Genomic DNA, 22,543 nt, shown 5'->3' with positions numbered 1-22,543 from the left:
TCCCCACAGTAAGATATCCGGGGACGTCAGATCCGGTGAACGTGCGGGCCGTGATATGGTGCTTCGACGACCAAACCATCTGTCATGAAATATGCTATTCAATACCGCTCCAACCGCACGCGATCTATGTGCCGGACATGCATCATGTTGGAAGTATATCGCCATTCTGTCATGCAGTGAAACATCTTGTAGTAACATCGGTAGAACATTACGTAGGAAATCAGCATACATTGCACCATTTAGACTGCCATCGATAAAATGAGTGCCAATATTCCTTCCTCCCATAATGCCGCACCATACATTAACCCGCCAAGGACGCTGATGTTCCACTTGTCGCAGCCATCGTGGATTTTCAGTTGCCCAATAGTGCATATTATGCCGGTTTACGTTACCGCTGCTGGTGAATGACGCTTCGTCGCTAAATAGAAAGCGTGCAGAAAATCTGTCATCGACCCGTAATTTCTCTTGTGTCCAGTGGCAGAACTGTACACGACGTTCAAAATCATCGCCATGCAACTCCTGGTGCATAGAAATATGGTACGGGTGCAATCGATGTTGATGTAGCATTCTCAACACCGACGTTTTTGAGATTCCCGATTCTCGCGCAATTTGTCTGCTACTGATGTGCGGATTAGCCGCGACAGCAGCTAAAACACCTACTTCGGCATCATCATTTGTTGCAGGCCGTGGTTGACGTTTCACATGTAGCTGAACACTTCCTGTTTCCTTAAATAACGTATCTATCCGGCGAACGGTCCAGACACTTGGATGATGTCGTCCAGGATACCGAGCAGCATACACAGCACACGCCCATTGGACATTTTGATCACAATAGCCATACAGCAACACGATATCGACCTTTTCCGCAATTGGTAAACGGTACATTTTAGCACGGGTAATGTATTACGAAGCAAATACCATCCGCACTGGCGCCATCTATCACAAAGAGAAAATAGTTGTCCAACTAAAATATTTCTATACGTACGTATATGTAATAAAAAATGGGGGTTCCTATTTAAAAAAAAAAACGCAGTTGATATCCGTTTGACCTATGGCAGCACCATCTAGCGGGCCAACCATAGCGCCATCTGGTTTCCCCCTTCAAGCTAGGCGAGTTTCGTTCTTTGTAGTTTTTTCGTTTGATGCTTATTTCGTGAGATATTTGGCCCGGTCACTATCAAATGGTTCAAATGGCTCTGAGCACTACGGGACTTAACTTCTTCGGTCATCAGTCCCCTAGAACTTAGAACTACTTAAACTTAACTAACCTAAGGACATCACACACATCCATGCCCGAGGCAGGATTCGAACCTGCGACCGTAGCGGTCGCGCGGTTCCAGACTGTAGCGCCTAGAACCGCATGGCCAGTGCGGCCGGCCCGGTCACTATCAATGGACCACCCTGTATACACATCAAAAAAAGTTTTGCATCACTCGGTTCCCAGAACTCCTGAAGATAGACGTTGACTGTGGATATTATATCACAAATACAGTTCCTTTGACTGTTCAGAGATGCCACTATACCACCCCAAAGATGTAAACAACCGTGCATGAGCAGCCTCTATTAGACGGAGGGGGTCCGACAGCCTATCAGTTCCAGTCATTCCACCAGGAAGGAAGTACACGGCTCGTGTTGTCTGTAGTTCAACCATACCATGCGGTTCGATCGTGTCGGCATTGTTACTTTGTGCCAGAAAGGGCTCTCAATAAGGGAAGTGTCCAGGCGTCTCGGAGTGAACCAATGCGATGTTGTTCGGACATGGAGAAGATACAGAGAGACAGGAACTGTCGATGACATGCCTCGCTCAGGCCGCCCAAGAGCTACTACTGCAGTGGATGACCGCTACCTACGGATTATGGCTCGGAGGAACCCTGACAGCAACGCTACCATGTTGAATAATGCTTTTCGTGCAGCCACAGGACGTCGTGTTACGACACAAACTGTGCAATAGGCTGCAGATGCGCAACTTCACTCCCGACTCCATGGCGAAGTCCATCTTTGCAACCACGAAACCATGCAGCGCGGTACAGATGGGCCCAACAACATGCCTAATGGACTGCTTAATTACACAGTACGAATGCCCCTGTTGCATTATTCTCATTACTGGCAGCATTTCGCCGATTCAAAAGCGATCGAGCCCGGTGTGCAACCGCATTGAAGAGATCACTGGTGTGTGTGTGTGTGTGTGTGTTCTATCAGATATGTCCAAAAGAACAGACACCATTTTTGATCCAGCAGACGCTATGAATTAAGACGCAAAGGAATTACAGACGTTGGATGCAAGTGAGCATTGATATAAAGCACTGGGGAAACGTGAAAATTTGGGCCGGACCAGGATCCGAAACCGGGTATCCTTCTTGCTAGGCAGTTGCTCTGACCACTAAGCCATTCGGACTCAGTGGTCAATGCAACTTCACAGACTATCCTAGCACCCTTCCCGGAGGACACACATTCTGAACTAATTCACACAATGCGAATGTAATGCCTCTTGCCCCTTATCCTCATTTCTCACGGCATTTCGTCGATTCCCATAAGAGTTCGGACTCAATATGCATCCGCACTGAAGAGATCACTGGGTGTCTTCATCTTAATTTTATGTCCTTGCTGTAGGACAAGGAATAACACATGATACCACATAAAAAAACACCTTGTGGTAAACAATAATACGTTCAGATTCTAGAGAGAGCAAGGAATGGTTTAACGAGAGAATGATGAGATGCTAACCATGAGACCAGAATTACGAAAACAGATGCAGGAGCCGACTGAAAAAGCTAACCTCATTACATTCTGTGAGGTCGTAGTTTAAGGTACTCACGGTACATACGGTGTAACTGCGGTGTAGCAACCAACATGAAAGCTGCAAGTTTCCGAACGCGAATCGTGCTAACTCACACCGATGGTCCTAACACAAGGCTGCTGACAAGGTAATAAAATACGTTACTTGTCTCATAAAACGGCAACAACATCCCCAATACTACTGTCCGCAGCCGCGCGAGGTTGCCGCCCGGTCTTGGGTCCCTTGTTACAATCCGTGCGGCTGCCCCCGTCGTAGGTTCCAGTCCTCCCTCGGGCATGGGGGTGTGTGTTGTCCTTAGCGTAAGTTAGTTTAAGTTAGATTTAGTAGTGTGTAAGCTTAGGGACCGATGACCTCAGCAGTCTGGTCCTATAAAACCTTACCACAAATTTCCAAATTTCTACTACAGTCCGCAAAGTGAAGGCGTCTGAGATCGGCAACCGAAAGCCCCCGGTGCGTGGCTGTCGGACCTATTTGTAAACTTGGGCACCTAACCGTAGCGTGCGTCCGCAGTTAACAAGTACACCCCCGGAGCCAATGTGACAGGAGGAGGGAACGAAGCGGTGGTGTGACTACGCCCCGGCGGGAGGCCGGGTCTCTAGGACCCTCAATTTGGGACACCTGTTTGAGCGCGAATTCTCCGAACTAGGGAGAACTGGTTATCCTACGCCACCACGTGGCTTCAGCTAAATTTCAAATGTAACGGCCAAGGACAGTAAAGAAAATTCTCCGTTTTGAGTATTTTCTACATTAAACAAATGGAGAATGCGAAAATTACTCTGACCTCTCCATTTGATAGCGCTCCATGTAGGCAGTCCCTCGGTGCCAGTAACTGGCTGGGGAAAAGTAATCAAACGGCTTTAAACGATTGAGTTGTTTGATGAATTGTTTATTAATAATCCGACTGGTCTCAAATTATTACCAGTGCGTTTGGAAATTCGTAGGCAGCTCGAATCTGTGGTCCAAATTGTGCTGTCCGCAGCTCGTGGTCGTGCGGTAGCGTTCTCGCTTCCTGCGCACGGGTTCCCGGGTTCGATTCCCGGCGGGGTCAGGGATTTTCTCTGCCTCGTCATGACTGGGTGTTGTGTGATGTCCTTAGGTTGGTTAGGTTTAAGTAGTTCTAAGTTCTAGGGGACTGATGACCATAGATGTTAAGTCCCATAGTGCTCAGAGCCATTTGAACCAACCAAATTGTGCTATTATTCTTTGTGATGTGAACTGGCTGGTACATCCATTGTGGTCGTGCGATGCGCTTTGTATGTCCCCAAAAAGTCTCAGCTTTACAAATGTAGCGCGCTCTACTGGAAGGATACTTTTTAAATGATTCTTCATTCTGTCACTAAGATTTTGTGATTTTAGTATATTCTAGTAAACATTTTTATGCTCCTGAGTCGTAGGGTATATCATTTTAAAATGAAAAAAGTAAATAATGGAATATATATATATATATATATATATATATATATATATATATATATATATATATATATTACACAAAAGAGTTCTACTTTAGGGTACTTGCGGAGAAAAGCCTATATATTTTTACTGTTTTATGTTAGTCTTATATGTATAATAACATATACTTTGTCAGTTTTGTATATTAAATAGGAGGGCTTGCTGAAAAGTAATTTCTCCGAATTTTTTATGTGAAAACTCTTGAAGCTACTTTAAATAAAACGACCGTTATTAACATTCTACACATTTATTCTTCATGTCTCCATATTTGCAACCCTCTGCTGCTAGAGGGCTCCGAAATGTAGCGTGTAACATGGCGGTGTGAAATGTACACTATGTGATCGAAAGTGTACGGTGACCTGGCTGAAAATGACTTACAAGTTCGTGGCGCCCTCCATCGGTAACGCCGGAATTCAGTATGGTATTGGCCCACCCTTAGCCTTGATGACAGCTTCCACTCTCGCAGGCGCACGTTCAGTCAGCTGCTGGAAGGTTTCTTGGGGAATGGCAGCCCACTCTTCACAGAGTGCTGCATTGAGGAGAGGTATCGATGTCGGTCGGAGAGGCCTGGCACGAAGTCGGCTTTCCAAAACATCCCAAACGTGTTCTATACGATTCAGGTCAGGACTCTGTGCACGCCAATCCATTACAGGAACGTTACTGACGTGTAACCACTCCGCCACAGGCCGTGCATTATGAAAAGGTGCTCGAACGCGTTGAAAGATGGAATAAAAAAAATTAAAAAAAAAGGTTCAGATGGCTCTGAGCACTATGGGTCTTAACATCTGAGGTCATCAGTCCCCTAGAACTTAGAACTACTTAAACCTAACTAACCTAAGGACAACACACACATCCATGCCCGAGGCAGGACCTTAGCGGTCTCGCGGTTCCAGACTGTAGCACCTAGAACCACTCGGCCACACCGGCTTGGCAAAAAAAAAAAAGTTTCAGGTAATGTCGGTACCTTCTGTTTCTGTGTGTTCCCCATGATCAATGCGATTAGAAGAGAAGCAGAAAATGAGCTGTAACGTGGAAATAAAGCGTTTTCGGACCCATGCTCATTTTATTTCTCTGTACGTGAGAAATGTTTCCCGAAAGTTTGGCCATGCCTTTTTGTTGCACCCTGTATTCGGACTACAGACATCAGGGTAGGCAGTCTTTGTTTTAATATAAGCACACAAGTCGTAATTAACAAGAGAAGAGACACTGCTCATGACCTGCTTCTGACTTTGCAGCTGCAACACGGGAGACGCAAGCCTGGCTGCTAGACTTCATGCAGACCCCCAGCTAACAAATCAAATGTTCACGGTCGACAGCCCACGGTCGCCAACACTAGCGTTTCGCCCGTGACCGCAATAACTTGACATGTTTGGAAATGCTTCCCTATGTGGATCGGTATGCTAGCCGTAGAAAGGCTGCCACGTAGGCTGTTAACAAACAGTTGACTACTGAAGATAATCGGAGGATCAAAACCACTTTACCAGCAACCCTTCACGAATTTAATACGACGTTTTCAAATTCCGAAGAACCGAGTCGCAGTAGTGGGTCGGAAATCAGAAAAGGAACATTTAATGGGTAGGTACGTTGCAGTGATGAATATATGGTTGCAAGTAGTGTTGGCTATAATTCAGTAGGTCTGCAGTGGTAACATTTAGTAATGTAACATTAATTAACACATTGGCTCCTTTTGTAAAAAATGTAGAAAAAATACGTGGCAAAATAATGTGCTCCGTTCGATACCTCCGCGCAAGACGGTATGTCTCGTTCGACTGCCTGTCGAGCGAATGAAAATATTAGATTTTAAATTAGTATTTAGAACATCGTAAATAACTTCTAACATATAACACAAAAACTTTGAAACTGTTCTTTTCAGAACGTGGTATAGGCCCAATTATCAGAAAGATGTAATTGACAGATGTTAAATATCACCATGTCACTTCTGGTTTTGCTTGAACCAGAAATGCATCTTTAATGTGAGGATTGGATTTTTTTTAATAGACCTCAAATCACACCTCTACAAGTAGGTGCCTACTCGAAATTTGGTTTACTGAATTTATTTAACATTGTGCAGGTATATGTCAATTAACCTTCAATGACTGACATTCAATATACGTGTGAAGACAAATACAAAGTTAGTGCAAGATACTCTGAACACTTAAGGCACTGAAAAGTGGAAACACATACGTACACCACATTTGCAAACCACTTCACGTAACAGAATCAACACACTACTGCTAAAAAAACAACGCCAGTAAGCAGCAATAATAATCTGCAGACAGCTGATGTCCACATACCACAACCCAAAAAGATCCACTACAGTAACATTAAGTAAAAGATAAGCCACCCTTCTCACTTGATCAAATTATTTTTCCAGCTTATAATACCACGTCTCAAAATGCTTTCCTGTTTCGTTAAGAACATGGCGAGTACTAAACACTCTGTCCTCAGTTATCGGAATAACCAGACAACTTCTATGAATATATGAGATGATGGGAGAAATGTTCTGTTACACAATCGAGATAATTCGCGGTGACCTTGCAATGCAAGATGTAAACACTCTGTTTCGCTGTATGTATTTAAAGTTGTGCTAACGTACGTAAGTTAACGTTCAGTAACTGTCATTCAGCACACAAGTGAAAGACAAGCATAAAGTATAGCATGAATTACTCTGAAAACATAAAAATGGAAATACATACCGTACACCACATTTGCAAATCACTTCATATTAATAGTATGACGGCCCTACTGGCATAAAACGCCAGTAAGCAGTAATAATAATTTGTAGGCAACTAATGACAATCTAGCACAAAAAAGATCCAGTACAGTAGCTACAAGCACGTAAGATACGCCCGTCTCTTCGCTTGAAAAAATTAATTTTTGAAGTTTTAATCTTTGCCTAAAATTTCCGATGAAGTTTTTGCCTATTTGAGGTTTCGAATAAAGCTACAATCTCAGTACATAGATTCCGAATATAGCCCGATTATGACATTTTCATGCTCAGGATGCTACAACTCACTCTTTATTGGACTAAACTTATCAGTTTCTCACGCTCCACATTTCGTGTACGAGAAATTCGGTCGATTAGACCGAAGAAAACAAACTGATTTGAATTTAAATCGATTGTCGTCCGAAGTCTGTACATTCGGCAGATAGGATCGGCTATAGTGTGACCGCGCACGTAGTGGCGTACTGATACGAAAAGATGACGGTCGTCGGCGGAATCCACCGATATCGGGGCCACTGTGACCGCAGCCTTAGCAAACGCTCTTGCGTCGGTCGTCTGCTTCCACAGCCCATGACGACAAATTTCACCGCACTGTTCTAACGGATACGTTCGTCGTACGTGCCACACTGATTTCTGCAGTTACTTCACGTAGTGTTCCTTTCCTGTTAGCGCTGACAACTCTACGTAAACACCGCTGCTGTCGGTCGTTAAGTGAAGGACGTCGGCCACCGCGTTGCTCATGGTGAGAGGCAATGTCTGAAATTTCGTATTCTCGGAACACTCTTGGCACTGTGTATCTTGGAAAATTGAAGTCCCTAACGATTTCCGAAATGGACTGTCCCATGCGTCTAGCTCCAGCTAACATTCCACATGTGTTAATTCCCCTTGTGCCGTCATGAAAAAATGAAATGAGCATATGGCATCGTTGGCGGCAACAGCCATGCCGCAGTGGCTACACCGGTTCCCGTGCGATCACCGAAGTTAAGCGCTGTCGGGCGTGTTCGGCACTTGGATGGGTGACCACCAGGCCGCCATGCGCTGTTGCCATTTTTCGGGGTGCACTCAACCTCGTGATGCCAATTGAGGAGCTATTCGACCGAATAGTAGCGGCTTCGGTCAAGAATAGCATCATAACGACTGGGAGAGCGGTGTGCTGACCCCACGCCCCTTCTATCCGCATCCTCCGCTGAGGATGACACGGCGGTCGGATGGTCCCGGTAGGCCACTCGTGGCCTGAAGACGGAGTGCTATATGTCATCGTTGGCCGGGAGACCCCATCCGGGGAAGTTTGGCCGCCAAGCGCAAGTCTTATTTCAGTCGACGCCACATTGGGCGACATGCGCGACGGTGATGAGAACAACACAACACCCAGTCCCCTAGCGGAGAAAATCTCCAACCCGCTCGGGAGTCGAACCTCGGCTCGCGTGCATCGGAGGCGAGCACGTTACCACCCAGCTAAGCAGGCGGACTGTGCCCTCATAATCACACCTTTTCACATGAATCACCTTAGTATAAATGTCAGCTTCGCCAATGCACTGCCCTTTTATACCTCGTGTACGCGAAACTGCCACGATCTGTATAAATGGATATCGCTAACCACGGTGTATATACTATTCTGTGGAACAACGCTCTAAGGACAATCATCGTCTCGGAAGGATGGTGGCAGCTATTTGCTTATAAACGTAAGTCTTTATGGGCTGTGCTCTTGCCAAAGTCTGTCGGCACAATCTGAAGATGACTGAAAGGTATGCGGCCGGAATATTAAGAGAAGGACTAAAAACTGGCTCTGAGCACCATGGGACTTAACTTCTGAGGTCATCAGTCCCCTAGAACTTAGAACTACTTAAACCTAACTAACCTAAGGACATCACACACATCCGTGCCCGAGGCAGGATTCGAGCCTGGGACCGTAGCGGTCGCGCGGTTCCAGACTGTAGCGCCTAGAACCGCTCGGTCACTCTGGCCGGCGATAAGGACTAAATTTTATGCGGCTGCACGCACCAAAATTAATGGATCATTTTACTTTGGAGGCTATGGTTACGTCAAGTTGTAACAATTATTTTGATACGGTAGAAAGCACCAAAAGACCTCTGAGAAGGTCCCCAAGCAGGTGCACAGTTCCTTTTTGATTCCAGGTCACGATGTTCAGAAATTCTGACAGCAGTATCAGGGGGTTCAGTCTAATAAACTAGATTTTATGTACAGTTCCGTAATATTAATCATCTGCGCGGTATCGTGTACATAATATGAGTTATATATTACATTTTAGTCACATTTGTTTTTCTCTCGCAAACAAATAAGAGGAGCACCGTAACTGCGATCCCTGGAAGACAGAAACTAAACTAGAACTGATATTCCAACAAGTTCCTGATGTAAAATCGCACTATTTCAGTCAGCACCGAAGTTCAGAAAACAGTATTCATATTTCCGTGAGATTTAGAATCAAAACATAAATCTGCTCTCTCCTCAACAATTTGAATTCTTTTGCTTCCTACTGCAGTTTATCGAAGATAACTGCACGACACGAGAACGACTGTATTCAGTAGCGAGTCTTGAAGTACTAAATCCGAGATAGCTTTTGATGGCCACTTGATAAAATACTTGAAGATAAATCACAACACGAATGCTGTCAGGCGACAGGCGAGATTATTTATCACAGATAGACGTGAAGGCCACAAACAAGTTAAGTAGCTACCTTATGACAGTTCTTGTATTCAGTGCCAGAAGGTGACTGACATAGAAGCGAGTAACATTGACAAAATGTGGCTGTTTGCCAAAAGCTTCAGAAATTGTACCTGGCAGAAAGTACATCAACACTCATTGCTTCGCCTGTCGGATTATAGGCCTACCATCTGAAATTACTGGATAAATCCTAAAATAAATATGTTTATTTTAACATCATTCAATAACAATTCCAATTGAAAACATTTATATATCATCAAATACTTTATTTTTCTCCTGTTTTTACACGTACACGTACACGTACACGAGCTCTTAACAGCCGTTCTCAGGTTTGACGCGACTTGTCCTACGCTTTCTGTCAACTAGAGGTAACAATGCAGACTCCTACATTGGCGTACTCATAGACTGGTAAACATGAAACAGTACCGAAATCTTATTTTCCAGAAAACATTTTACTTAGGTGGCTATGGTTACGTCAAATTATCTGTAACAATCATTTTCACGTGGTAGGTAGCGCCACAGGATCGTGGAAGGACCTCTGAGAAATTTTGAAGATATGGAATGGAACCATTGAAAGCTGAATCTTTAAATCGATTCATATGCTTGGTGACGGAGGAACTGCTAGCGCACTGTCCGCAAGAAGCAGGTATCGGATTCGAGGCACGTTTCGGCATAGAGTTTTAACTTGTGACAGAGAATCACTTAACCAAATTGTTCGATTTTAGTTAAATGCTTTCTTTTGTTTTCGTTTATTGCGGTAGGTGGTAGTTTTCTTGTACATGACGAGTTTAGAAAGTAAGTTCGAAAACCCATAAATGATTGCGTTACTATATTTAGCTGTTTTTATTTAAGTGTTTGTTGGAAGAGACACGGTGAGCAGGCAACAGACCTGACCAAACTAAGTCGGCATGGATAATGGAAGGCTGATGAAGCCACCAGTGAACGACAACCAGGCAATTATCGTATACATTTCGCTTTGTTGAAGGTACAAGTGCCGGCCAGAGTGACCGAGCGGTTCTAGGCGCTTGAGTCTGGAACCGCGCGACCGCTACGGTCGCAGGTTCGAATCCTGCCTCGGGCATGGATGTGTGTGATGTCCTTAGGTTAGGTTTAAGTAGTTCTAAGTTCTAGGGGACTGATGACCTCAGAAGTTAAGTCCCATAGTGCTCAGAGCCATTTGAACCATTTTGTTGTAAGTGTCACTCATTGTCAGAGTCGTGTTCTGTGTAATTTCCAGTGCATTATGTCACAGGTATGTGAATTCGAACGCAATAAAATTGTTAGTGCTCATGTGGTGTGTGTTTTCGTTACCAAGATAGCGAGGTGTTTGGTTGGTTGGTTTGGGGAAGGAGACCAGACAGCGTGGTCATCGGTCTCATCGTATTAGGGAAGGATGGGGAAGGAAGTCGGCGGTGCCCTTTCAGAGGAACCATCCCGGCATTTGCCTGGAGTGATTTAGGGAAATCACGGAAAACCTGAATCAGGATGGCCGGACGCGGGATTGAACCGTCGTCCTCTCGAATGCGAGTCCAGTGTCTAACCACTGCGCCACCTCGCTCGGTGGGTGTTTGGTGTTTGAAGATTTATATAGCATACAGGGAAAGCGGAAAAACATTATGCGTTAAATTACAACGCTGGCGAAAGGGTGTTTTGAACGATACTGACAAACAGTCATTGAAGAGAATTGTGACGAAAAGTAAGGGGGAAATGGAATCGCTGTATGGCTAGGGCCTCCCGTCGGGTAGACCGTTCGCCTGCTGCAAGTCTTAAGAGTTGATGCCACTTCGGCGACTTGCGTGTCGATAGGAATGAAGTGATGATGATGATAAGGACAACTCAACACCCAGTCCCTGAGCGGAGAAAATCTCCGACCTTCGACCTGTGCTACTGGATGTTAATACGAATGACTCTTGTATGTGATGTAATTGGAGTAATTATATTATTATTATATTGAAACAGTTTGTTTAAATCTTACTAATACTGCCGAGTCACTTTGAAGTAGTCTGCTGTTAATTTCATGTGCGGAACACAGAGTTTTCTCTAGTCTTTCACTTCACTTACACTACTGGCCATTAAAATTGCTACATCACGAAGATGACGTGCTACAGACGCGAAATTTAACCGACAGGAAGAAGATGTTGCGATATGCAAATGATCAGCTTTTTAGAGCATTCGCACAAGGTTGGCGCCGGTGGCGACACCTACAACGTGCTGACATGAGGAAAGTTTCCAACCGATTTCTCATACACAAATAGCAGTTGACCGGCGAACGCCTGGTGAAATGTTGTTGTGATGCCTCCTGTAAGGAGGAGAAATGCGTACCATCACGTTTCCGACTCTGATGAAGGTCGGATTGTAGCCTATCGCGATTGCGGTTTATCGTATCGCGATATTGCTGCTCGCATTGGTCGAGATCCAATGACTGTTAGCAGAATATGGAATCGGTGGGTTCAGGAGGGTAATACGGAACGCCGTGCTGGATGCCAACGGCCTCGTATCACTAGCAGTCGAGATGTCAGGCATCTTATCCGCATGGCTGTTGCGGATCGTGCAGCCACGTTTCGATCCCTGAGTCAACAGATGGGGACGTTTGCAAGACAAGAACCAACTGCACGAACAGTTCGACGACGTTTGCAGCAGCATGGACTATCAGCTCGGAGACCATGGCTGCGGTTACCCTTGACGCCGCATCACAGACAGGAGCGCCTGCGATGGTGTACTCAACGACGAACCTGGGTGCACGAATGGCAAAACGTAATTTTTTCGGATGAATCCAGGTTCTGTTTACGGCATCATGATGGTCGCATCCGTGTTTGGCGACATCGCGGTGAACGCACATTGGAAGCGTGTATTCGTCATCGCCATACTGGCGTATCACCCGGCGTGATGGTATGGGCCGGTCGCGGTGGCCGAGTGGTTCTAGGCGCTTCAGTCCGGAACCGCGCGACTGCTACGGTCGCAGGTTCGAATCCTGCCTCGGGCATGGATGTGTGTGATGTCCTTAAGTTAGTTAGGTTTAAGTAGTTCTAAGTTCTAGAGGACTGATGACCTCAGGTGTTAAGTCCCATAGTGCTCAGAGCCATTTGAACCATTTTTTTGATGGTATGGGGTGCCATTGGTTACACGTCTCGATCACCTCTTGTTCGCATTGACGGCACTCTGAATAGTGGACGTTACATTTCAGATGTGTTACGACCTGTGGCTCTACCCTTCATTCGGTCCCTGTGAAACACTACATTTCAGCAGGATAATGCACGACCGCATGTTGCAGGTCCTGTATGGGCCTTTCTGGATACAGAAAATGTTCGACTGCTGCCCTGGCCAGCACATTCTGCAGATGTCTCACCAATTGAAAACGTCTGGTCAATGGTGGCCGAGCAACTGGCTCGTCACAATACGCCAGTCACTACTGTTGATGAACTGTGGTATGGTGTTGAAGCTGCAGGGGAAGCTGTACGTGTACACGCCATCCAAGCTCCGTTTGACTCAATGCCCAGGCGTATCAAGGCCGTTATTACGGCCAGAGGTGGTTGTTCTGGGTGCTGATTTCTCAGGATCTATGGACCCAAATTGCGTGAAAATGTACTCATATGTCTGTTCTAGTATAATATATTTGTCCAATGAGTACCCGTTTATCATCTGCATTTCTTCTTGGTGTAGCAATTTTAATGGCCAGTAGTGTATTTAAAGCTGATATATTTCAAAATATTACTAGGTCTCCAACTTTGCTCCCGCCGTTTTTTCTCGAAGTTCGAGACTTTATTGTGAAATACTTACAAAAAAATTACAGTTCGTTGGACACTGCTTTCTCCTAGCTTTAGGGCAGCATACGAATCCCGCAGTGTATAAACTGGACATCTTTTGAGGGGAGTCATGAATCGATCCAATTTTGCACTTGTTCATATGACCGCAAGTGCTAGTCAGCTAGGTTGTGTGTCATAGATCGAGAAAGATGGCAGTCAGAGGGAGGAATATCTGGAGAATATAGCGGGTAGGGTAGAACTTCCCATTTCAACGTTTTCGAATATGTTTTGACGGGATTTTCGACATGGGGTCGTGCATTGTCATGTTGCTAAATTATTTTTTCATGTCTATCGCTGTAGTGTGGCCGTTTGTCTTTCAGTGCTCGGCTCAAACACATCAATTGCTTTCGATAACGATCTCCTGTGATTCTTCCCGTCGGTTGGAGTAGCATCGAAATCTTTCTCTCTTTCACGACCATGCCGGTCATCGACGTTATAATCACCATTCTTGAAGCATGGAAACCATTTTCTGCGAAGTTCTGTCACTAACAGGCGTCACATCATAGGTCTTACCCAGATTTTTGTGAGCCGCAGCCGCAGATTTCTTCGTATCAAAGCAGAAAATTAAAACCTCCCGCAGATTACGAGAATTGGGCTCATAAGTTGACGTATTGAGTCGAGAATAACTTTATGATGCAATAAAAAATCGACTGGTATTTTGACGGCGTTATGTTCTCAGATGCCTAAGCTTACTATATGACATTTATGACAAACGACTTGCACCACTACTTTCCACTACTGCCGTCTATTGCAAAACGGCGGAAGCAAAGTTGTAGACCTAATACTTAGTGGATTATGGTGGCAGCACTGTGTAAGAGCCTTTTTCTGGATCCTAAATAACTGCATGTGATTTTTTTCGCTCTTGCGTGGGATTCGTAGGTTTCAAGAAGAAATGTGAGTTACAATAACTGTTACGGCAGTCCTTGAGGAACAACCCAATGAACCTATCTGTCTTAGAACACTAAAAACGCGCATAGTCGGTGCTTCAGCTTCCAATGGACTTCATCAGAATGGTTACAAATTCAAAACTACTGTAAAAGACGGGCCATGTCATGAAAATATTCTTAGCCCTCCTCGAGGAAATATTCAGATCCTTAAGCAGAGCAGACGAAGTAGAAATATGTGTTAACGGAGCGTATCTAAACAAACTTTGTTTTGCTAATGACATTGTGTTGTTTGTTTCAAGTGCAGATAATAACTAATGGTTTTTCCTTGTTCCACACAGTGCATTAGGACAAAGCTGTACTAATTACACCGGACTGCTTAACACAGAACTTCACCCAAAGTGCATCTGCATCTACACGACTACTATGCAATTCACACTTACTTGCCTGGCAGAGTGTTCTTCGAACCACCTTCGGAATATTTCTCTAACGTTCCATTTTCTAACAGCACTTACGAGAAGAAATTTTTTTATGGCATGTATTCCCATCACGACGGACGCAAGATGGGAAAAGTCAATACCTGAACCACTTTGTCCCTCTTCCCGGTTGTGTCTCACCCCTCATAGTGATTTCACGTCTGTGGAATTCCTTCTATGGAGTGTACTGGTACGTGTTTGTAAAAGCTATGCGCAATCGATAACCTTGAAAGGAATATCTTAAAAGCGCGCAACAACATCCAAGTAAATGTGAGTAATAAATTGAGTTTATCATTTCTTTGCACCAAAGCTTAGAACACTTGCTACGTACTCTGTATCAGGATGTCGGTATCGCTATACTTATTAATAACAATGTACTGCTTTCAATTACTCTTATTCAGTGCGCATCACTTAATATGCTTTGAGCAGCTGGTCGTATCTAATAGCAGTCTTCCTTCTGAGACGTCCAGTCTTATCACTGTCGAATATTTTGATAAGCAGTGATCTTTTGAAATCAGTGTCGTCATTTGATCATTTAGATATCTCAAATAAGCTTCACTTGAGTCGTTTCTAATAGCGGCGATACGTTGATGGTACAAGGAAGGTCGTGAAGACCGTAATGTTCGCTCGATTGAGACACTGCGCATGATAAGCCCGAAGTTGCGAAACAAAACATCACTTCACGCAGTGAGCACACTCTTTGCCTACGAATGTTCGAGTTGTTTGCTACTAACAGATATCATGTCACATTATCCATTAATGAGCTACTCTAACGTTTGTGGCTAAAACGAACCTTATACCATTGATTAGGGACATCAGAATTCGCAAATTACACCCTAAGAGAAACAAAAAGAGGCATCTCATGAAGGAATTAAATGGTTCAAATGGCTCTGAGCACCATGGGACTCAACTTCTGAGGTCATCAGTCCCCTACAACTTAGAACTACTTAATCCTAACCAACCTAAAGACATCACACACATCCATGCCCGAGACAGGATTTGAACCTGCGACCGTTGTGGTCTTGCGGTTCCAGACTGTAGCGCCTAGAAGCGCACGGCCACTCCGGCCGGCATGAAGGAATTATCCGAATGCGACGGAAATCTGTAGATGTGATGTACATTTACAGATAAACGAATTACTACAATTTCAGAAAAAGTGGATGACAGATTCAAGAGAAAGAGCTTCAGAAACTGAACAAGTCGATAGCGCGGCAGTCCACGTCTGACGCTTATGCAAGCAGTTATTCTGCTTGCCATTTATTGATTGAGTTGTTGGACGCCCTCCTGAGGGATATCCCAAGCTGATTGGAAGGCCCTGTCCCTAATGCTCCAAACTGTCTCGATTGGGCAGACATCCAGCGACCTTGCTGGCCTAGGTAGGGTTTGGCAAGCATGAAGACAAGCAGACGGGCATTATCTTCCTGAAATGTAAACCAGGTTGGCTTGCCGTGAAGGACAACAAAACGGGTCGTAGAATATCGTCGACGTATCACTGTGCTGTAAGGGTGCGACGGATGGTGACCAACGGGGTCCTGCTACAAAATGAAATTCCATCCCAGACCACCACTCCTGGTTGCCAGGGCATATGGCGGGGATAGTCAGGTTGTTATTTCACCGCTTTCTGAAGTGCCTCCAGACACGTCTTCGGCATGGAATCCCAATGACTGGAGTAGGGTTGTCTTTAGTGTTGGGTCCCGCCTCGAACCGACCGCGATGACCATCGAAGGCTCGTCTGGAGACACACCGACAGCGGTGGGGTACCATCCAGACTGCCCGCCCAGTTAGTCGAGCGATCTAACGCACGGCTTTCCGGAGTGGGAACGTGCACCTGGTCCCCAGCACGAATGTGTCGAGGTCCGGTGAGCCGGCCAGTCTGTGGATGGTTTTTAGGCGGTTTTCCTTCCGCCACGGCGAATGCGGGCTGGTTCCCATTATTCCGCCTCAGCTACATTATGTCGGCGATTGCTGCGCAAGCAAATTCTCCACGTACGCGTAAACCATTACTCTACCACGCAAATATAGGGGTTACACTCGTCTGGAGTGAGACGTTCCCTAGCGGGGTCCACCGGGGGCCGGACCACACAATAACCCTGGGTTCGATGTGGGGCGGCGGAGGGGTGAAGTGGTCTGCGGTAGTCGTCATGGGGTTGTGGACCACTGCGGCTGCAGAGGAGACGGAGCCTCTCCGTCGTTTCTAGGTCCCCGGTTAACATACAACATACAACCATCCAGACTGTTGCTCGTCATACGGCCCGACAACCAAGAGTAATGGTTTGGGATACTATTTATTTTGATATCAGGACCCCTTTGGTTGTCATTAGTAGCACACTTACAGCACAGTGGTATGACGACGATATTCTACGCCCCGTTTTGTTGCCCTTCATGGCGAGCCACCCTAGGCTTACATTTCAACAAGACATACCCGCCCACGCCCACAGCAGGATTTTCTACTGCTTGTCTTCGTATCTGCCAAACCCTACCTTGACCAGCCAGGTCACCGGATTTCTCCAAAATTGTGAACGTTTGGTACATTAGGTGCATTCCCTCCAACCAGCCCCGGATTTTGATGATCTGACGCGCCAATTGCACAGAATTTGGCACGATATCCCTCAGGAAGACATCCAACAACTCTTTCAATCAACGCCAAGCCATATAACTGCTTGCAAAAGGGCCGCACGTGGACCAACTAGTTACTGATTTGTTAAATTTCTGAAACTCTGTTTTCGAATCAATCGTGTAATTTTTCTGAAACTCATATCATTTGTTTATCTGTACATGTACATTACAACTACCCATTTGCGTTCCATTTGCATAATTCCTTCGTGGCGCTTCGTTCTTTCTTTCTTTTTTTTTAACTGTATTGCCATCAGTGAACTATACATCAGTAGCGATCTTCGCACGGGAAGTACTAAGTATCTACGGATGGACAACTTGTCTGGTCTATCGGTAATAAATTATACACACAAACCATTCTCTCGAATCATTCTGTTAGTGGAAACCGGTTCAGAAACTCTACAGTAATTGCTAAAATTAGTCTCCACATATAGACAGAAAAACTTGGCGGGGGACTTTATAGTATTAATATATGACAATTCAGTACCTACATCTACATCTACTAGACCATTCTGCAGTTCACAATTACGCGTTTGGCCAGAGAGTTCATCAGGCCACTTTCAAGGTATTTCTTTACCGTTCCACTCTCGAACAGCACGCAAAAAAAGAAAACACTTTAATTTTTTGTGCGAGCTTTGATTTCTCTTATTTTATTACGATGATCATTTCTCCCTGTCTAGGTGGGCGTCAACAAAATATTTTCGCATTCAAACGATAACGTAGGATATTTGAATTTCATGAAAAGATCTTGCCGCAACGTAAAACGCCTTTGTTTTAATGATTGCCACCTCAACTCGCGTCTCATTTCCGTGACACTCTGTCACCTGTTTTGCGACAGTACGAAACGACGTGCTCTTCTTTGGACTTATTCGATGTCCTCCGTCAACCCCATCTGGTAAGGATCCCATATTGCACATCGATACTGTAGCAAAGGACGGAAAAGCGTGGTGCAGGCAGTATCTTAAGTGGATTTGTTGTATCCTCGAAGTGGTTTGCCGATAAACCGCAGTCTTTGGTTCGCCTCCCCCACAGTATAAACTGTATGATCGCCCCAGTTTAAGCTGCTCCCTAGTTATTTAATTGGACTGACTGCTTTCAGATTTTTGTGACTCATCGTGTAACCGAAAATCAACGCTTTCCTCTTACGTAATACTCATGTGAATGACCTCGCACTTTTCTTTATTTAGAATCAATTCCCACTTTTTGTACCATACAGATGTCTTGCCGAAATCATTTTACAGTTAGTTTTGATTTTCTGATGACTTTACTAAGCGTCAAATGACAGTATCCCCTGCAAATAACTAAAAGGCTGCTCTGATTGTATCCCAAATCATTTATATAGATTAGGGGCAGCAGAGTACCTGTAACAATTCTTTGGGGAATACCAGATATCACTTTCGTTTTACTCAATGACTTTCCGTCAGTTACTATGAACTGTGACCTCTCTGATACGGAATCACGAATCCAGTCGCACAACTGAGGCAATACTCCACTGCCACGCAATGTAATTAGAAGCCACTTGTGACGAACTGTATCGAAAGCCTTCTGGAAATCCTGCAATATGAAACTATTTTGGGATCTCCTGTCGATTGCACTCATAACTTAAACGTGTTTAGAGATGAAAAGATTTATAGAAACTAAACACTAAATCAAATAAGTAGTAAGAAAAGGGAAAATAATTAGTGCTGGCCCTATCCGTGGAGGCCATTAGTTCCACGCGATTTATTGGATGTTTATTTTTTACTGATTATTGGGCTCTTCAGAAGGAACTCGGTGAAAACGATAATTGGCTGGTGACATTAGCTGACGTCAACAACGCACCTGTTGACACTGGTCTGTGTAATGGACACACAAATGGTCATGAGACGACTTGCTGCGATTGGACGAGGTCGCACAGCGGTTAAGATACTGGAATCGTATTCGTCACGAGTATGTTTCAGATCCCTTTTTGGTCATCCGGATTTAGGATTTCAGCAGTTTCCACAAATCAGGAGAACTCCTGTAGCTTAATCCGATATCCAAGTCCAAATTGAGTTCATGCTCCATCTCTAACGACCATGTTTTCGAAGTCACATTGCATTTGATCTACATTCCCGTGACTCTTAGATGCTAAGAAACGAGTACCTAAGATTCTACACCTCATAGATCATCACTTGCAAAAACTGTTGCTTCTACAATTATCCTGCTCCAGAGATCCACACTCAGAGGGTTCACTAAACTGGTGTGGTAGATATGCCTCATGTTGTAACCTGATTTATTTGGTCAGTAACCTGTTCCTCGGTAGCAGGTTGATCAACATTCGTGCATACCGTCTAAGTCCATTTAGTACATCAGAGGGTCGCGACGCCTAGCAGATTGCAGTTACCAAAATGGTTTTTGAGAGATTGCATCTGTTTTGACGACCCAGGTCTCGAACCCAAACATTTGCCATTGGCTGAAGGAGAACTCCTGTAAAATTTGGGAAACAGAAAGGAGCTTCCGAAAGAACTGAATTTGAGAAGGTTGGTCGTGAGTCTTTCATGGGGAGCTCAGTCGGTAAAAACATTCCCTATGGATGGTAAGGGTACAGCTGTCATGCAGGTTCTCATCAGTACACACTCCGTTGTAGAATGAAAGATTCATATTGGAATTCAAAGATACTCTATATCAGAAGCGCTGACTCCAAGAAAGAAAGATAACTGCACTATTCAGCTCGTATAAATCGCGTTTCTTATCCACAATACCAATGACTATATTGCATACAGGCAATCTGTCTCCCGTATGCAGGATATGTGAGATCTGCCACACGAGCCCTTTTTCCAACATTGGTGTGAACGAGCTTTTTATTCGGCTAAAAATCGTGTTTTTCCATTTTCTTAGATTATTTGATAAGAATTTCATTAGAGTGACTAAAGCTTTTTTTTTCAAATGTGACGATCCAACGTTGAAAATGAACTACAAAATGCATTCAGATTTTATCAGGAAAATGGATAGAGTTATGACTTAAGTTTAAGCAGAATGACAGACAACTAGCAACAGTTCCTCTCGTAGATGAGGAAAGTTTTCAACATTTTCAATCTTTCGTTAGATTTATAGGCCGGAAAATGACAACATGAAGGCCCAAATGATCAGAAGTAAAATTTGGCATGTCTTCTTCACTTTCTGAATCCATTAGAGTTTAAAAGCAACAATATGAAACCCCATCTGCAAAAATAAAATGTGCAAAAAATAGCCTTCAAGTTTCATATTTAGTTCAAGTCATATAGATTTTCTACATATATTTGATAGACATTGCAAGAAATAATGTGTTGTTAGAAGATGATGTTTCGTTTATGGGGCGCTCAACTGCGCTGTCATCAGCGGCCGTACAAAATCCCAATTTTCACACAGTCCATTTTTTTCCACAGTCCAGTCTAGCCACTGATGATGATGATGAAATTATGAGGACAACATAAACACCCAGTCCCCGGGCAGAAAAAGTCCCCAACCCGGCCGGGAATCGAACCAGGGATGTTAGAAGGTGAAGCTCCAAAATGGAAATGGGCAAGGGAGACTTTGCTCGATAACTGTAGACTTACACGGAAGAAATTATGGCTTGGAAATTTGAAATTTTGTAGGGAAAAGAATGCTCTTTCAAACGAAAGTAACCGGAAACATGTATCAGGCGTCTCTTATCACGGACAAGGATAGAAAAGTCATTTAAACTTTATGCAATTTTTTTGGCTAACTTAAGCTACACTACAACTCAAAAACAACGTAGTAAAAGTGACAAAATTTGCAGATGTTGTGAAGAAATTGCTTGACAGCAAGGCAATCCTAAACTACACTATCTGATCAAAAGTATCCAGACACCTATTAATGGGCATTAATATGGAGGGGGGGTGCACCCTTCGCCTCTGTGAGGCCTCAAAAATCGGATGGGGTCACTTTCCCTGAGGTGTCTGAATGTCTGTGGCGGAATGGCAGCCCAGTCTTCCTCAAGAGCACAGACCAGAGAAGATAGTGATGATGGGAGCTATGGGATGGGGCGAAGACGACGTTCTAAATCATCGCAAATGTGTTCCATTGGGTTCAGGTCTCGACTCTGGGCAGGCCAGTCCGTTTGAGAAATGTTACTGTTCACAGACCACTGAGTCGCAGATGGTACCTTATGATAGGGTGCATTGTCATACTTATACAGATAGTGGCCGTCTCCCAACTGTTCTTCTGTTGTACGCAATGCTGTAAAATGTGTTGACATACTTCCGTATTTTGCGTTTTCTTAAGTGCAATGAGCGACCACCTCCCAATCACGAAAAACACCCCCACACCATAACACCACCTCCTCCATACTTCACTGTTGGCACTACACATGATGGCAGGTGACGTTCTTCAGGTATTCGCCACACCCAAACCCTTCCATCGGATTGCCACGGGGTATTGCGAGATTCAACACTGTTTACAGCACCCCAAGCGCCGCTGGGCGTTGACTACAGAAACACGTGGCTCATGAGAAGCTGCTCGACCAATGCGCCCCATTCTTTTTAACTCCATGCGCACAGTCATTGTGCTAGCTGGACTGCTGGTGGCATGTTGGAACTTATGAGTGATTCTTTCCGACTATTTCATGCGATTTTTGATAACCAACCTTCACAATCCTCGACGTTCCCTTTCCGTCAGTACATGAAGTCTGCCTAGTCTCGTTTCAGCTGCAGTTATCCTTTCGCATTTCCACTTTTTTTCACTTCGCCAACGATCGATTTAGGCAGCTTCAGAGGGGTTGAAATGTACTTGGTGGATTTGTTTACTCAGATGACTTTTGGACATCCAGAGACTAGTCCAGGTTCAAAGCCAGTGAGCTCTCCAGACCGACCCATTCTGATGTTGCTGCTTCTTCACTGACAACACGATGCTTCCCGCCTACTTTTGCACTGGCGGGTCTGCCTTTCGTGACATCAAGTACTCAATACCGCATTATATAGGGCGTCTACTACTACCTCCTCTACTGTATTCTGTCCATTGCTTCTATCTACCACCCGTCCACATCTATTAAGACTTCTTGGGTCTCCCTGGCGGTCTCTTTCCTGTAGGTGTGAAATCCAGGAGCTTCCGAGGCCATCTGTGATCCTCCATCTGGGCCACATGCCGGCCTA

General features: G+C 44.6%; 1 protein-coding gene and 1 pseudogene across 2 annotated transcripts in view; one reads left to right on the top strand and one right to left on the bottom strand.

The window, feature by feature from the left end:
• LOC126203227 (protein I'm not dead yet-like) overlaps positions 1-22,543 on the bottom strand; it is a 294,708-nt gene that overhangs the window by 132,993 nt on the left and 139,172 nt on the right. The window lies entirely within an intron of this gene.
• On the top strand, positions 7,905-8,021 carry LOC126204563 (5S ribosomal RNA; annotated as a pseudogene).

This window comes from Schistocerca nitens, chromosome 9, assembly GCF_023898315.1.
Source record: "Schistocerca nitens isolate TAMUIC-IGC-003100 chromosome 9, iqSchNite1.1, whole genome shotgun sequence".
Classification (NCBI taxonomy): Eukaryota; Metazoa; Arthropoda; class Insecta; order Orthoptera; family Acrididae; genus Schistocerca; species Schistocerca nitens.
This window is presented reverse-complemented; position numbering and strand designations above follow the sequence as displayed.